Below are 15615 nucleotides of genomic sequence, written 5' to 3'. Positions count from 1 at the left end.
AAAACAGGAGACGTCATAATTAAGGCCATAAATACACAGATACTCCTTGATTTATAAAAGGGTTTTGTTCCGATAAACCCATTGTACATTGAAAATACAGTAAATCAAAAAGCACATTTAATATATTTAACCTACCAAATACAGCTTAGCCACTCAGTACACAGTAGAGTACTGGTGGTTTATTCTTGTGACCATGTGGCTAAATGAGAACTGCACTCATTGCCACTGCCCAGTATCCTAAGAATTGTACTGAATATAATGATCCTGGGAAAAGATCAAAATTTAAAGTAGGGTTTCCACTAAGTATATATTCATTTTACATTATAAAGTCAAGAAGCCATAAATTGAGCCATTATAATTTAGGAATCACCAGTAAAGGATTATAAGAGACTATGAAAAATTATATGCCCCAATCTAGATAGCCTTGAAGAAATGGATAAATTCCTAGAAACATAAGACTTACTAAGACCAAGTCATAAAAAGCAGAAAATCTGTACAGGTCTATAACTAATAAAGGTTGATCAGTAATGAAAAAACTCACCAACAAAGAAAAGCCCCAAACAAGAATGCTTCACAACAGAATCTTACCAAGTGTTTAATGAAGAAGGTCAATCCTTCCCAAACTCTCAAAAAGTTTAAGAGGAGGAAAAACCTGCAGACTCATTTGTAAGTCCAGCATTACCCTGACACCAAAGCAAGATAAACAGGTTACAAAAGAAGAAAACTATAGGTCAATCTCACTGGTTAATAAAAATGCAAACATCCTCAACAAAATGTGAATAAATTCAACTCAGCAGCACATTGAAAGGATCATCTCCTATGACCAAGAGAGATTTACCTTTGGGATGTTAGGATGATTCAAACATATGTAAGTCAATCAAAGTTATGCACTAATTTAATATTTTTAAAAGATTTTTTTTTTAAATCACGAGAATGTTAAAAATGCAGGGGAAAAAACCATTTGACAGAATTCAACCCCTTCTCATGATAAAAATACTCAACATACTAGGACTAGGAGGAAATTATTTCACAGTAATAAAGGCCTGTGAAAAGTTCAAAGCTAACATATGACTCAAATGTTAGAAACTAAAAATGTTTAGGATCAGGAACAGGACAAGGAGGCCCACTCTCACCATTCCTATTCAACACAGAATTGGAAGTCTTATCAGAGTAATTAGGCAAAAAAAAAAAATACAGAAAATTTATCCAAGGCAAAAAGGAAGAAGTAAAATCACTGTTTGCAGATCACATGATCTTATATGTACAGAATTCTATAAAGATTCCACAAAAACAATGTTAGAAGTAATAAAATCAGTAAAGTTTCGTGACACAAAAATCAAAATTAAAAAATTAGCTTCATTTATATACACCAATATGAAACAATGCAAAAAAGAAGTTTAAAAGCAACTCTGCTTACAATATATCAAAAGGAATAAAATAAATAGAAATAAACTTCACAAGCAGACAACTGACACTAGCAAACATTGATGAATAACATCCCACATTACATGAATTAGAACACTAATGTTGTTAAATATCCATATTAAACAAAGCAACAAATTCAAAGCAATCCCTATCAAAACTCAAATGGCATTTTTTTTGCATCAATAGAAGAAAACAGTTTTTATGGAACTATAAAGAATCCCAATAGCCAAAACAATCTTGAGAAAGAACAAAGCTGGAGAACTCACATTGCCTGCCATTGAAAAATATTGCAAAGCTTCCTCATTGAAATGGAGTGGTATTGATACAATGCATATGTACAAAGGGAACAAAATAAAGAAGACAGAATAAGCCCATAACAAGTAATCTGTGACATAGGTACTAAGATTATATATACAATAGGAAAAGGACAGTCTCTTCAACAAGTAGTCATGGGAATTAGTAAATCCACGTGAAAGAGTGAAATTGGATGCTTTTTTTACACCATACACAAAAATCAACTCAAAATGGACAAAAGACCTAAGACCTGACACTTTAAAACTAAAACTTTTATAACATTGGTCTTGGTAGGAATTTCTTAGATATGATACCAAAACAAAAAAATAAGTGTGACTTATCAAACAAAAAATCATGTACATTGTAAGAGAAATAATTAACAGAGTGAAAAAATGAACTACAAAATGGGAGAGAATATTTGCAAACTCTATATCTGATAAGAGAGTTACAGCCAAAATACATAAGAAATTTCAATATATCAATGACAAAAAAACCCTAATAATCTGTTTTTAAAAATGGCTAAGGAACTTGAATAAATGAATGACCAAGAGTTGTATGAAAAGATGTTCAACATGAACAATAATCAGGACAATGCAAACCAAACCACAATAAAAATATTACTTCCCATCTATTAGTATGGCTATTATCAACAAGTCAAAAAATAACAAACATCAGCAAGGCTGCGAAGAAACTGGGATCCTTGTGACCTGTTGGTTGAACCGTAAAATGGTGCAACTGTTATGGAAAACATATGGAGGTTTCCCAGAAAGTTACAAACAGAGCCACTCCATGATCCAGAAATCTCACTTCTGGATATTTATGTAAAAGAATAAAAACAGAATCCACAGTGGTATTTGCACTATCATGCACATTCCAGCATTACTCACAAGATGCAAGATGTGTAAACAATGTAAATGTCTATCAACAGAAAAATAAAATAATAAAATGTGGAATTCACTATAACAGAATATTATTAAGTCTTACATAAGAAGAAAACCCCTATAATATGCTACAGAATGGCTGAAACTTGAGGACATTATATTAAGTGAAATAACTAGTCATGGAAGTACAAATGCTGCATTATTCCACTCACATAAGATGGTTAAACTCAGAAGTCAAACTTAGAAGCAGAAAGTAGAATGGTGGGTTTGGGTGGGGGGTGGAAACTGTTCAAAGGATTGATTTTCAGCTGTGCAGAATGAAAAATTCTAGACCTGTGGTACAATAATGTACATATAGCTAATGATACTCTATTGCACTCCTAAAAATTTGTTATAAGGATAGATTATATGTATGTGTATACACACACACACACAAACACACACACACACACATATATAGTATATATAATTTTAAAATGATGCATAGGTGCTGGGGTTGTGGCTCAATGGTAGAGTACTCGCTTAGGACATATGAGGTGCTAGGTTTGATCCTCAGCACCACATAAATATATTTTTATTTTTTAAAAATGATGCATAAAGAGTCCAAATGATCAGTTATTCCCTACACACATCAGCAGCACACACCCATGCACACACAGATGTTTAATTTTTAGCAAGCCACACAATTGCTTTACTCCTTTTACCATGTTACTCTTATAATAAACATAACAGGTAGTTTCCTATAAGCTGTATACTATAGGATTTCTGCTGTCAATACTAGAGGTTTAATTTGCTTCCCAGATGGAGTATGCTTCATACATATCTAGTTTAATATTCATGACAACCTGGTATGGTGGGAATTATATCAACCTTTTTATAAATAAGAAAATCAAGGCATAGGAATGTTAAGAGAGTATAAGTTGGTAGAGTTTAGACTGAAATTAAATGTGTCAAAATCCAAAGTCTAGGCACTTACCCAGGATTTTAAGCCAAGAGAAGAACTGAGAATTCAGGTTTTATGTATTTTGAGTTATTATTATGAGACCCTGGGCAAGAAAATGATTCCATTTTCACTTCTACACTTGTAGTTCATAGGATATGAATAATAAGTAAAGTTTAAGAGTTTTTTTAGGATATAATATAAATAAAATATTTATTAAAACCAATTTATCCTTTAGAAAAATTATTGAAACATGAGAAATCAGTGGTCTTTGCAAAATATTCTATACACAACTGTATATATCTTATTAATAATTTCTACCTTACAACATTATGAGATTCTTTGGAACAAAAAATGTTCCTTTTTTTTTTTTATCTCTAACACAAATACAGTGTTACAATAATTTTAATGGATTTTTGAATAGGCATTTTATACAACATACACATTTCTACAAAGCACACTGTATTGACTAAAATTAAAATGCCTTTGTCATATGACAGTTTCATTTTCCCAGTGAACCCCAGTATACATAAATCATCCATTCTTTTGGTCTCTGGTAACTTATACATAAAAAGTGATTTTTTGGTTACATAAGGTGCCTATTAATTTTATGTCAGTGAAAAATGTGTAGAAAATTAACTTTTGCTATCCTTTTATATCAGTGAATTTAGTCAAAATTGGACAAATATAATTGCCAAAATGTGAAAGAAACATAATCTTCCTATATCTTTTCTGGTATTGCAATTACATTTCTTGAAATCCAAAGATTTAAAACACTGATGTGTTAAGATAGTTTAATCTCTTATTTAGAAAAAGTATTTATTACCTCAAGGTTTACATAAGTGGAAAAAAATTTGAAAAATGAAACTGTTTGAATTTCTTCTTAAGATTCTGACAAATTCTAAGAGGTGAAAAGTTAGTTATATGTTTTGCACATTATAAATATAACTCAGAGACAGAGTGCTACAAGTGAAGTACAACAATTTATATTTGCCTTTAAATCATGACAATGGCCTCAGTCTATACACAGGTTTAGAAATTCGGCTCTAAGAAGGAAGCAGCACATATAAAGTGCCTAAGGTGTAACTTCACAAAGACCCAAGCTCTCCTGATAGAAATAAATGGCACTCTGCAACAATGATTGAAGGCCACACTAAGCTTTCTCTTTACTCTTGGCAAAATGGCATACTGTGCAGAAAAAATATATGACATGACATTAAAAAAAGGCTAAGTCAGCAAAGGTTTAAAAACTCAGTCCATATGTGCCCATTTAGTAATTAAACCTCACATTAAAGTAACAAAAGGCATTAGAAAATGGACTTGACTTACAAACTCAAACAGTTTAATATGTTTAAAGTTAGCATGCTCAGTAATGAAAGATTTCATTTCATGGATAACACCTACAACACAATAATTTAGTAATCCTACTTATTTTTTAGTAAAATTTATTTTATCAAGTACAAATTTTAAAAAATGGCATTTTCATAATTTATCCTATGTATATAAAATGTGTATTATACATGTATATGTTATTTTAAATATGTTTTAAAATATTGGATACTAATATTTTAAAACCAATACAGACAAGATTGAAAGAACACAAAAGAGACATGGAAAACAAAATTTCAACGTTAATTTTAATACCTAAAATGTGTACATTTTTACTTAAGATTTGATTACACTGTATACAAATTTTATATTAATTGACTGAAAATATAATTTTCAATGTTACAATAAAGACAGGGAACATTTTATTCAAATTTCATTGTCATATAATAATCCTATTAATCACCATTGGCCCTGTGGATTTCACATCACAATTTCTGGGTTATCAAAACAAATATATTGACATATAGGAATATAACTAATTTCTTCATAGCTCTTGCCTTTAGAGCTTCAACGAGAGAGTCAAATCAATATCAAATGTGACCTGCCATGTATTAGTACTTATGTAGTACCTAATGTCCTAACACTAACATAAATACTCAAAGATTAAACAAATCACAAAAAGAAAACACATTTTAAATAATGATATTTTATGAATCTGAAAAATGTATGTTATGTATAAAAATACATTTGTTTAACTTTATATGAAATGAAACATTTAATAATGTTTATTAAACTTTTCTGCAATCTATTTAAAATGGCAAAGATTTCCAAATTACTTCATAAAAAGATTTCATTAGAATTACAATTATTTCATAAAAGGATCACATTAAGTATCATTGCAAACTGCCTTCCAAAGAGCAAGTGATAAGATTTGAAAACAAATTCTTCTAAGCCCCAAATTAAAACTTGAATTCAAGAGACTTCCATTATAAGCAAAACTGATGATAAATTCTACAGAGTCTAATACATTTTAACAATTTCTCAGTATTTAGTGAGAAGAGCCTGTTACAGAATCCCTAAAGGAACTGATGTTGTAAGGTGACAGATGGCCTTATTTTAATCTGCACTGGCAGAGTACAGTAAGAACAGAGTCTAACCTACAGGCAGGGCTGTGCCTTCAGTGCTAAATGATCTGACTTGCTGTAGGACACAAAGTGGATGAAGTCAAGAAGATCAAGAGCAGAGCTATCAGTCTGTGATTCTGCACAGGGCTCAGTGCAGTTCAGCATGTAACTAGCAAGCTAACAACAACATGGAAACTGCTTGATCTGGTGAATTTCCTAAGGCAAAATTAAGTATGTGGTAGATCTGCATAGGACACTCTTCCCTACCCATCTATGCAGTATTATCTGGGATATATCTTCAGAGCTTCACATCTTCAGTTTCCAATTATAACAATTTAGCATTTCTATGTCTCAACCTTTGAAAAGATTTTGACAAGCAGAGTCTATAACATTATTTGAAGTTGGGGGATTTCTCTAAGATTCCAGTCACTAGGCAGGTGCTGAGTCCCCAACTCTGCTCTGGGCCCCTGCCATTAATTAATGGGTTAATGGGTTACCAGACAGGAGCAATAGGGAATAAAAACAACACAAATGGAAAAAATGTTGGGGCCCAGTAGGTAGCCAAGCCCTGGTGAAGCTTGACTGACTCCAGAGATAGCTCAGCAAGTTGATTATGTAGGTTTTTCTTCATGGGAATGTTTCAGCAAATCAGGCAATCTGAAGGACACAGAACTGGCGAGACACTGGGGTCATCTTGTTTTGCTCAGAATCCTCTATCCCTGGGAGGAAGGTGCTGAACTCAAGGTATCTACTGATAAAGCTGTGCACCTCTGCAGGTAGCCACCCCTGGCTGGCATTACCATAGCAACTGGGGCATCTCAACCTGCACCTTCACAGAGGCAGCTCCCAGCACAAACTTAGCCACCAGAGAGTCAGAGACCATAATTTGATTTAAATCATTACTTTCCACAGGCAGGTCTTAAACATATAATAAACTATACCCAGGAGAAACCAAGAAAAAATATTCATATTTTCTCTCTCTACCTCCCTCCCTCCCTCCCCTCTCTCTTTCTCTCTCTCTCTCCAGAATGTAGTAAAATATTTTCTACCCTGCAGAAAAAATATAAAGAACATTCAATATAATAATATTGTATATAAAAATAATAATATCAGTCACTAATGGTTATCAACACTTAATTTTGCTAGGAAAGATTATCCTCCCCATTTTAGAAATGATGAAAATGAATGTGAATGATTAGTTACCTAGCCCACAATTGCCAATGAACTGGTAAGTATTAGTTAGAATTCAGGTTAAAGTATCTATAAATCCCATAACCTAAGCCACAACAGGACATTATGCACATTTGGATTATCCATTTTTGCCTTGTACATTTTTATAATTTATCTTAAATTGAAGAGAGATTTAAAAAACCAAAGAGTGCAATAGGACAAATAAAGAAACCCAAAAGTCACATTAAAAAAATCTAAAAAGCAAGATCATGAAAGGAATTTTTAAAGCATGGTAAAATATAAAATAGATATGATAGTAAAACAATCATGTTCTGTATATTATATCAATTTCACTAAATGCCATTTTTTCTTCTGGGTCCACCCAAATATGTGATTAAGAATGGATATATATATATATATATATATATATATATATATATATATATTGGGCTGGGGATGTGGCTCAAGCGGTAGCGCGCTCGCCTGGCATGCATGCAGCCTGGGTTCGATCCTCAGCACCACATAAAAATAAAGATGCTGTGTATGCCGAAAACTAAAAAAATAAATAAATAAATATTAAAATTCTCTCTCTTTCTCTCTCTCTCAAAAAAAAAAAAGAATGGATATATTATCAAGTTTTGGAATAATGCTTTATGATGGATAAAATGGTTTGATATATAAGACACAAAGAGTATGTCAAACTGAACATACATTATAAATCCAAAATTTGAAACTTCATCCCTAAAGGAAGAAATACACGTAATGATAGCAAGGTTGAATAATTTCCAAACACCCGTATTTTTGTCAGAGAAGATACATTATTCCATAAATGGCCAGAAACAAACAATACTTTAAAAAATCAGGAAGTGGTGTGTACATGCACATACACACATCAATCCCTTTTAGTAGAATCAATTCTATTTATACCTTGTTCTTTTAACACCTAAATGAAGGTGCAGACACACAGGGCAGCCATGCAGAGCATACCCTTTAAGTTAGGTGTAATGATCAAAAGCCCTTTTTTGGTCCCATCTCTGTCGCAGGGGGTAGAAGCTACAACTGTGCTGGTTTAGGGCTGGACAACAGCATCCATGGTGATGCTGGTACTAGAATCAACATCTGAACCCAAAGCAGCAGGGGTTACCAGCACAGTGGCTGTAAGTGCTGTTACCTTTACCAGAACTCATGAAGGACTCAGTCACGTGTGCTCAGCTTGTTGAGAAAATCCAGCTATGAACCCTAGAGTGGGACTTGTGAAACTTAACCAGATTTAATTTTGTTGAGCAGTTTCCATCAACTTGCTTGTGTTCTTACCAATATGAGTAATTTGCATGTAAGAGTTGCTTTTATTTCTTTATAAGTTCTGGTTTATAGAACCCTGAGGCTATAGTTGATATCAGAGAGACACAAATTGTTTGATATTATGTATGTGTCAAATTAAACTCCATTTAAAAGAAGTATCAATCATTGGGGACTTACTACAAGTATTAAATAATAGGAATTCAACAGGCAAAGACTGAAAGCACCAAACATATTCTCATTAGGAACATCACTGACAGTGATGTTATTGAGTCTCAGTTCTAGTGAGAAGTAGCCTTTCATTGAAAAATATAACTTTTTGGATCCCACAATGTATTGGCCTATAGCACATTAAGCACTACTCTCTTCAAATTTTCATAAAGTTTGATTTAGTGATAGGGGTTTTGATATATTTCATGGTAAAGGGAGCCTGTGTTCATTGAACTGGTACTATACGGAAACAGTAGTCTTATAGGGAAAACACTCATGAAGGGAAAATATTATGATAACTACAGAACAATATCTCCACTCCACGTAAACTATATTATCTTTCGTTGATTTCTCCCTCTCTCAGTTTCCCCTTCTTCTCTGCTGCTAATGTTCAGAATAATATATCACTTTCCCACTAGAAAGGAGATTGTGACTTAAGGAAAGTTAACCAGGAAAAAATACAATGGTAGAAAGTAATACAGGACAGTTAAAATTAGTATGTGCTTTTAACATGCTCAAGTTACAGGTGGTTAAACTGACCTGGGAATTGAAGGACAGATGTAGACATACTTAATTCAAAAGAACTAAAAGCTTTTTAATGGACTTGTGGGTTTATAGAAAGGAAGGATGAGTTCATTGCAAGTAGAGGGCTACAGAAATAGCCTACCAGATAAACAACAAACCAAACACAGGAAGCAATAAACAGGAAACACAAAGGTCAAGCCAAAGGGGAAAGAACCTCAGTTCTCTGGGTTGTCATACAGACAGGGTAGCAGAAGACAAATCAAAGGATTTCCTAAAAGCAGCTGCTTACTGGCTAGTGGAAGAGCATCCTTTATCTCAGGCTTAAAGGGGAAACTGAAGGCTAAAAATAAAGACCTCTCTTCTCCCCACACCTAGAGCTGGCAAAGACTTTAGAAGTATTAGAAATGAACAGATGAGTACCCAAGAATAAGGGTCCAGAACTGATAAAAAGGAAAAGACAGAAGCAACCCTGAAGAGATGGCTAAACATTTCATGTCTGTATCTAATTAAGTATAATCAAGCAACAAAATATGATTTACTACAAGCAAACACAGCTTTCACTCTGAAATTCCCTTCCTCTGTGAGAAGAATGATGGAGGCATTTAAATGACGGTATCAGACCCTAGGAAGGGAAAGACAGAAAAGCACTGGAGAGACATCAAGAGCTTGGAAGGACAGCAGCTCTGCTTTTGGCTCCCAGGAGAGGGTGATAAAAAAATAAAATATGATTCAAGGCAATGAGGATTCCTTCCATAAGTTTCCAGTCTGTGGATGTCCCCCTCCCTCAGAGACTCCTTGTACTGACTTCCTGTCTAACCTCCTCAGGCATCAGAAGAAACTAGACTGACAGGCCACCAGTAGAGCCTGCCCTTCAGCTGCCCCTGACACCACACTCCACTTTCAGGAAAGGATCAGATCCTATTTATAGTTTCCTTCAGTTTCTAAGTGATAATTCTGAGATGAGTTCAAAGTTCTTGCCTCTTCTTCCAGATTTCAAAAGCTAAGAAATAAGAAAAGAAACTCAGCACAACTGTCTCCTCACCTTGACCAATTTCTCTGAAATCAAGGAAAGAAAATCGTATCAAGAATAACTGAGAATTTCCCACGGGACAAGTGATGTCCCATGGGAAAGAGAAAGGCAGGGCAGAGGCCATGAGCCAAAGGGGCCTCCATGTCAACCCAGAGGCATGCCTTTAGAGCACATTAACAAGACTGAAGGCCACCAGAGTCTTGGAGGTTCACCCGGGTTGTTGTAATGCAAAGAAAAGGGAAGGACTGCAGATCTCTGAGAGATTTTAGGATTTTGGTGTCTGACAAAATGCAAAGTACTCAAATAACTTTGTTGTGTACTGAGTGGATTTAATCCACATTTATTTCCAAAGCGCATAATTTCCAGTTACTTCATTTCTTTGAGAAGTACAAAGTGACACAATATTTGAAGACTGTTTTAATTCTGTTTGTTTTATAAGGTCATTGGTTTGGGATGGAATCAAGGAATATCCTAATACAAAAGTTCTGACCACCAAAAACTGAATAACTTAAAAATTCTTAGAAACAATTTTTTAAAACTATGCTTAAGGGTAGCTGCCAAAAAAAAAAAAAAAAAAACTCAAAGAAAATTTGCCGAATATATTAGATTAGTTCATTTAATCTATTGCCAAGAGCCAGAACAAGGAAAAACTCTGTTTTCTACAACTACAAGTAATATGAAGTGCTGTTTTCTAATACATCAGTATTATATAAAAATTAAAGAGGACAAACAACTCAGGTCTTTGTTTGTACATGCCAGAGTTACTCTTCCAGGATTTAATTTTCTAAAAGTTATATAATAACATTTGTATTAGTTTGCTCATTAAATAACAATTGTGCAATATATTTTTACGCATTTCTAAGCAATTTCTACTGGCAACTATGAGGGTAAAAAGGGACATAAATTGCATTTACATCCATTCTTCAGATGAAGAAACTGGTAGAAAAAAGACAAGTGACTTTCTACCACATAGACCATTGGCAGACTCAAACTCTGCTTTTAATCCGCTGACTCAGTAAGCTGCAGGGCATCCAAAATGTCAATTATTTGACAGGAGCTTCAAACAGGTAACCATTGCCCAGAATCAAGTTCAAGAAAACTAAACAGTTTTAGATCCACAAGCTAAGTCTAGGTTTTGGTATTTGTAACCTTGTTTCATAATTGAGAGAACATCTATACAAAAGTACCTTTTTTCTGGAAAGATTTTAAGTGTTCTGGAGAGAGCTGAATCTTTTAGTGATTTGCAGTATGTCACATTTGGAATATATTAGTGTATTTAATATAGAACAATGCATACTGTAACCCATAAGAGTAATTGTTGCCTGATCTTCAAATTTTTGTTAGGACCTATTAAATAACTACTGGTTTCAAAATACAGCTTTCTAAGTTACAGGCTACTAATTTAACTTTTAAAATGTAATGCAAGCTGACAATTGTCTCTGCAGATGATCATCTCATGGTCATGTTAGTCTAGTTTATGATTCTTTTAATAGTTCATTTGTGTTCAAATCATATGACTGGGTCTGTAGCATTTGGTTCATTCTTAAATATTGGCAGGCTAAACAGAGACAGTTTTAAAATAGCTTGAAAATACATATGGAAATAAAAATGAACCTTTAAATTAAATATCTATTGAGTGTCCACTCCACCCTAGCACAATCGTAATTACTAGAAATACAAAATGAATACTGGGAAGGTTGCAATTTAGTAACAGAGTTGGACAAATACAGAGTGCTTGTATTCAAAAACATTTGCTAATCCCAATTCTTCAGGAGACTCAGGCAGATGGATCTTAAATTGGAGGACAGCCTGGACAATTTAGCAAGACCCAGTCAATATCAAAGGGCCTGGGGCATAGCACTAAAGCACTTTCCCAGCATGTGCACAGCCTTGGGTTAGATTCCTAGGGCCATCACAAAACATATAAATAAAAACAACAACAACACCAAAAATCTTTACCAGACTATGATAATGGACATGTTATTTAAGATCTTAATATCTTAGGATTTTTGGTTTTGTTTTGTTTTGTTTTTGGTACTAGGGATTGAACACAAGGTATTTAACCACTGAGCCACATCCCTGGCCCTTTTTAATATTTTATTTGGAGACAATGTCTCACTGACTTGCTAAGTGCCTTGCTAATTTGCTGAGGCTGGTTTTGAAATTGCAATACTCCTGCCTCAGCCTCCCAAGTTGCTGGGATCATAGGAATGCACCACTGTGAATACCTCAGTTTTTAAATTATCAAATGGAGATAGATCCAACAATTTTTTTAAGTAGGTGGATATTTTATATTTAAAAGACTCAATATTTTAAAATACTAAGATCCTTTATTGTGCCTAGCAAATATCATTAGGGTGCCTAAATACTTCTTTTGAAACTCTGTATATAACATTCTTCATTTCACTCTATTGCATGTCCCATAATGGCCTGGGATATTTATAAATTCAATAGTCTGCAGAAAAGCACACAATAGGCCAGGTGTGGTGGCATACACCTGTAATCCCAGTGGCTCAGAGGCTGAGACAGGAGAATTGTAAATTCAAAGCTAGCCTCAGCAAGTCACTAAGGAACTTAGTGACACCCTGTTTCTAAATAAAATACAAAATAGGGCTGGGGATGTGGCTCAGTGGTTGAGTGCCCTGAGTTCGATCCTTAGTACCAATAGAAGAAAAAGAGAAAGGAAAAAGAAAGGGCACAGAGTAAATACCTACTCATCATTAAATGAAAGTTCTTCAAAACATGGATAAAAAGGAAATAAAAACGTCAGTAAAGAAAAAATGTAGCAATTCAAGGTAGGTCCTGAGGAGGGAATACGAATTTTGTAGGTAGACAAGAAGAAGGCAGTATCCCAAGGAAGACAAATATGCACAGACTTGATTGGTATTTGTACCCCAAAGAGCAGATTTTCTCCAGATACTTTAATTCTGGGTCTTTAATTCATGCTTTGGTTTCTTTCCACTGTGGAATGACTGATTAAGACCTTTCACTATGGATTAAAAGAGTTTCAAAGTAGGTCTCAATGATGGATTGAAAGTGTAGCTCAATGTATTGACCAGGTCCCTGATATGAAGAAAGTATTTTTATGTGGAAAAGAGAAAACTATCTCCTAGTCTTTGAACAACTATTGGAAAATATAATATACACTTCACAAGCTTAATGCACTCATTATAGTTATAGTGTAATTTTTTCAGCATTCATAACAGAGATCTATTAATGTTAATTTAGTTCCCAAAATGATTAACTAGCTCTCCAGAGTGGTTTGCACAGTGATAACTCTACCTGAAATTTTGTAACTTTTTATTAATTCATGTCTCTTAGTTGCTCAACAGGGTAATCTTTGAAGTGTGAGTCAAAAAGCTAGAATTTGTTTAATAAAGAACTTTCTTCTCTTTATAAAAGAACAAAATTCTTCAATTACAAATACTCGACAGCGAGATCACCAAACTTTGGAGGGGAAAATACAACCACAATGGATAAACACATCAAAGGTTCGTCCCAATTTAAAAAAGAAATGCATGTGAAAATGTGCAATTTACAATCAGAAATAAGATAGTTACTATAAAATATCTAAAATCCTGTAAGATTAAGAAAAAAATATGGACTGTAATCCAGCAGTTAGTAATCTCCACTAATAATCACAGACAACGCTACGTTCTCAATCTGTGTCTAGATAAGAATTCCATGGGGCACGAACTTGGATCGTTTACTACTGGCACATAGAATAGAACCTGTGGTTTTGCAGGGCCTTAATCCAACCCTGCTTCAAGGGATGAAAAATGATTCAGGTGAAATCAACTAATGTGTCCCGTCTAGATCAAATTGTGAATGACCATATGTATCTCCCTTCTTTCCACAAAGTGTGGCTGAGAATTGAGCCACACAGAGGAATGTGATGCCAAGAAATGTAGAGATGGTATCTTAATAGTATAAATTTGGGGACTGGGCCTAAAAATCCTTTCATAGTTTCTTATTAGCCAATAAATTCCCTTATAATTTGAAGCTACTTTCAGCAAGTTTCTTTTAGTATTCTCACCACCAAGGGAGAAATGCATAATTGTGACTATGATACTTTCACCATAGACTCACATAGAAACAGGGTTAGAATAATTTCAGGGCAATAATAGGATCCCTCCATTCTGCTTCTTCCTATCTCCAACATCTAAAAATTGACATGCTATTTCCTATACAGTTTCCAAAATAGTATCATAATTTTTTATTTCATAGATATGAATATTTGAAATTTATCCTAGGGAAAAAATGATGTTATTTCAGAAACCCATATTGAAGTGAGAAATTACTAGCTATGCTAAGGGTCTTTGATCTGACAGCACATGAGACAGAGAATAAATAGCTGATAGAACCTTCAAAAAGTGAGAAGTAAAATCTTATGTTTTCCCATTTCATTAGGTTTTATGTTTTTTTAATTTAGTTACAGATGGACAAAATACATTTATTTATTAATTTTTAATATGGTGCTGAGGATCAAACTCAGGGACTCACAAATGTGATGCAAGTGCTCTACCACTGAGCCATAACCCCAATCCAGGTTATATGCATTTTTGTAACACATCTTTTAACCAGTCTAATTTACTCATAATGTCCATTTCAAGTGGAATTTATTTACTAACTTTTGAGTGCTGGCTTTTCAAAATTATTTCCCATGACAATTAATGACTATGGAAAATCTGAAGACTTATTAACAGGATCATTTTCTCCAGAAAAAAAGAAAGAGAAAGAGATTATGTTTTGCTTTATATGAGGCAATTTTTATGAAATGGAATAAAACTGTTAAAGGGTTTAAGTGCAACAATTACTGAATTACTACGGGATTTCTGAGCATGTGTACACAATGCTACTTTGAAAATCAAGCAAGTACAAAGCAGAGCTACTTGACTGAAGAGTATTTGAGATACAACAGCTTTCATTTGTGCTTCAAAATGTAACCATTGTTAATCGTATCTTACAAAATCCAGATTGGCACAATCTTTACTAATCCAATCAATGGGAATCACTTGCCACTTACAATTTTTAAGTTTCACACATACACATACACACCCACAGAGTATGTTTGTAATATTAAAACTGTTTTAATTTTATTTTTCATTTTAATTGACCTGTTACAATTGTACATAGCTATGGGGTATAGTGTGATAATTCAAAAGATGTATAAATTGTGTTCTGATCAAATCAGGGTAATTAGCATCTCCATCCTCTTATCATTTATGTTTGGAGCCTTGGTATCCTGCTTTTCTAGGTCTTTCATAATATATGAATAGATTATTGTCAACTGTGGCTACCTGACTGTGCTGGAGAATACTAGAACTGATTCTTCCTACCTAACAGTATTTTGGTACCCATTATCTCACCTCCCTCTAGCCCTCTTCC

This window comes from Spermophilus citellus (assembly GCF_964194105.1).
Source record: "Spermophilus citellus genome assembly, chromosome: 10".
Taxonomy (NCBI): domain Eukaryota; kingdom Metazoa; phylum Chordata; class Mammalia; order Rodentia; family Sciuridae; genus Spermophilus; species Spermophilus citellus.
This window is presented reverse-complemented; position numbering follows the sequence as displayed.